Below are 4,147 nucleotides of genomic sequence, written 5' to 3' on the forward strand. Positions count from 1 at the left end.
TATATATATATATATGTATGTATGTATGTATGTATATTTTGTCAGTGAACAGGTCGCGGTCTCAAAGCGACGAAAATATTTTGACAAATTAAATTTAAATGTTGAAGTGAATCTGACGGCTTTTGTGTGTTATTTTAAATGGCTTATAAACACCTTCCACGCTGCAATTATATATATATATATACATAAATACATACGTACCTACATTCATGCGTAAATACATACATACATATATAAATACAAAGACATGCTCTGTTGTTCATGTTGAATTCTGATGAAGGAGACTTGGATTTAGGTTAGAAACCGGCCCTTTCTCTATTGGCAAGAAATCTTGAATTAAGACAGAACAATCACACACACACACATATGGGGAGCGAGAGAGAAATTCAAAGAGACAGAGAGAGAAACACACAGACATACACAAGAAACTGAATATGCTATCCGAATTACTTCATGAAGAAAGTATAAACCTGAAACGTTTCAGTAAACCTTCTTGTATTTTGGACAGGAAGTATGCCAATAATTATAACACACGCACTGGTTCAAATCCACTGCTTCATTGGTTAAATATCAAACCAACTACCAAATTGGTTGTTTTTTTAAAGAGTGGATTTTTATACATTTTTTTAAAATCTATGGGTCCCTTTGATTACTATTTTACCCTGGTGGACCCTCATAGCCATTCGATGATTAAAAACTAGTTTTATAGGAACTTCTTGCAACATTCCAATTTTGTTTGCGCACACTAACTTGTAGGCGGAACTATGTAAAATGTTTGAGAAAGAAATGTAACTGTTTCTTTCAGTACATACATAGCACAACTTTTTAGAGGCCCTTAATAAGCTACTGTGGATCCCAAATATACTATTTTGTTGCGTAGACCCCCAACAATTTTATATGGACCTTTAGATGCCATAAATAAAAGGTCATAGTAAGAAACGTAGCTGTTTTTTGCAAACATACCAATACGTACACCGAAAGGAAAATCTTTTTAGAGGCCCTTAAAATACTATTGTAGATCCCCAATTCATTATTTTGTAGCGTGGACCTCCAAAAATCTTAATTGGATCCTCAGGGGCCATATGAATCCCGGTTGAGGACCACTGGTTTAAAGTGTTGGTTAAACAATCAATCGCTAGTTTGTTTGTTCGTCAACGTTCTTACTTCGATGTTCATGACATTTTTAGTGAGTCAGTGACTTAATTATTTCCTAAAATAAATTGATAGAGTGAAGTGCTGCAAAGCGATTTGTTTAAATAATCGGTAAAGAATTTCGTGATGCATATTTTATTATTATTATTAGCCATTTTCTAAATATGGCATCTCATCACCTGGCTCAGATGAATTGATACTCCAGTTTGAAACCCGACTCAAGTATCCTATTTTCATTGCTGTAATAAACACATTAAATGTATAGACTAATGGTGATGTGTCCACATGCCGACAAATACACGATACACTGCATTTGTTTTGGCAATATTTTTGGTTACAAGGACTGTTAGGAAGCAGAATCGTTAGCACGCCTGGCGAAATGCTTAGCGGTGTTTCGTCTGCTGTTACGTTCTGAGTTCAAACTCCGCTGAGGTCGATTTGCCTTTCATACTTGTGGCGTCGATTAAATAAGCACCAGTTACGCGCTGAGGTCGATGTAATCGACTTAAACCATTGGTCTGTCCTTGTTTGTTCCCTCTATGTTTAGCCCCCCCTTCTGGACAATAATGAAATAAATATCTATGGTTACAATTAAAAGAAGGAAGAAGTTATTTTGGGCAAATACATGTGCTGTACGTAAGAGTTTAAATACATTTCACATACTTGAGCCTACACTTGCTGACCTCACCCATCACTGCATGAATACATTCAGTTAATTTTGATATAAATATATGAGTTGTATCCGCTGCTTTTTTAATCATAATTATTCATCAAGCTAATGATTTCTCCCTCCCGACGGATGAAATTTTAATTAACAATTAAAAAAAAGAACGTTGATCACACACACACACACGTATGCACGCGCACGCACACATTCACACACACATATATGCACACGAACACACTCAAGCACACATAGGAACACATATTAGGTTACATTTGTGACAAAAAGTTAATTAATATAATTTTTTTATAGAATTCCTGTATAGACCAAAAATTGTTAAATAATTGACTCGATTAGAAAAGTGAAATCGATTACAATACCAGTAATTATGTTCCGGTGGTAGGCTATGGGCACACACCGAAACGAATATCTAATTAGGGTGAATCATTTTAAAAGATGGCTCTTCAATTTTACAGTTTTATTTTATGCTACTACTAGTTGCTAGTTAATTTAGAATATAATTGACAAGTAAGACACTAGTCTTAATGGATCACGGTTAAACATCCGAAATAAAGACGATTCATGGCTTGATCTCGTTTTACAAGGATATCTGAAGTTCTGAAACACTGATGCACTGAGCTTGAAGAATGCTCAGACATTTTCACGTTTCGAATTCTTTGAAAGCCATTTTATACTTCAAATAACTTCGAACGTCTGAGGTATGCACAAATGCTCAGAAACGAGTGTTTTTATTTTCTGTTGTTCTTCGTATTGATGGTTTTATATTGATGTTTGCTCTGAAGAAAAGGAGAAACATTTTCGTAGGTCTTGATGCTCTTGGAATACTTACAGCTAATTTCATTTTTTAAAGCACAATGCAGTAGCAACCATTTCAAAAGAATTTCCTCTGATAATCCAGCACTCTGCCCTGTACTGGTAAAATATATATCAATTCTGGAAGTATAAAGAACAAAGTTGACGTCATCGGGAATACACTCAGATGGAGGGAAGACGAAACACTGACAAAAGTCACAAAAATGTATTGGGCATCCCTATATTCAGTAGGTTAACACCCATCTATATACAGAGAATGTAGTGAAATAATTATTGCCACATTTAATGTGAGGAGATTAATATAATTAAACTAGAAGTAAGCTTGTGGTAAGTAAATAAAAAAAGAATTAAAAACAGTCTATGACTGAAATAATTGTGATAATTTCGATACTTGTCTAAGAACACGCTGGTCATGTTTCTGTATCTTATGAAAACCATACTTAGCGAAATGTAGACATCAACGGAATCACATATGAAATCTGAGCACGATCATTAATTCAATGCATAATAAATTACACTGGAAGCCATAGAAAACGAGAAATAAATTGTGTACACATTTCACAGCTTATGTTTAATTTTGTGTATATATATATATATATATATATATATATATATATATATATATATGTATATATATATTTATGACAGCTTCATTCATGTATATATCCAATATATCTGTCGCATTTTGTCTACGTGCGTTGTAATGCAAAATAAAAATGATCAATAATTTTATGTCTTTGGGAAAATCCTAATTTATGTGACTACAATATATTATTTTGTAAACTAGAATTTAGTATATGTGTGATTCTATGTTTATTTACCTATAAAAGGGCATAATTGTTCATGTGTATTCCAATATAAATCAACCATAGTCTACCTCTGTGATAAAAGTAGCATTAAAAAATGATCAATAATTCTATAACTTTAGTAAAAACCACTTAGTTCAGTATATTTTTGTGTATTAGTATTAAGTATATTAAGATTATAATGTCCATTGCGTGTTTGTATTTCATATTTTAGGGTCATGCACTGAAATACAGCACATTACTTCAACTCAATTTATATAGGTTAAATGACTTTGTTAGTATGGTCCATTATTCAACAATATTTTATGGGTTTCCAATAGGAAACATCGAATTATATGCGCGTTTCGGTATCCAACATTATTCGGCTAACGGCATAGTTTACATCTAAATAAGTCTGAATAATTTAGAGTTTGAAAAAGTAAAGTCTGCTCTAAATTGAAATGTTTGAGTTTAGTAAAAGAAATCAGAAAATATTTAATGAGAATAGTAGATTCAATATTTCTTAACTCTGAGGAAATAATATATAAAATTATACGAAAATTAATGGCACTAGTTTGAAACTAAAAACATTAATCTTCCTTGAGAAGAACTATTTACGCTAATATATTTTTATTTGAAATATATCACAATATCATATTCATGATGGCGTAGGTATCAAATAAAGGTATAGAAATTCTTTAAAATATTATAA

This window comes from Octopus bimaculoides, chromosome 7 (assembly GCF_001194135.2).
Source record: "Octopus bimaculoides isolate UCB-OBI-ISO-001 chromosome 7, ASM119413v2, whole genome shotgun sequence".
Lineage (NCBI taxonomy): Eukaryota > Metazoa > Mollusca > Cephalopoda > Octopoda > Octopodidae > Octopus > Octopus bimaculoides.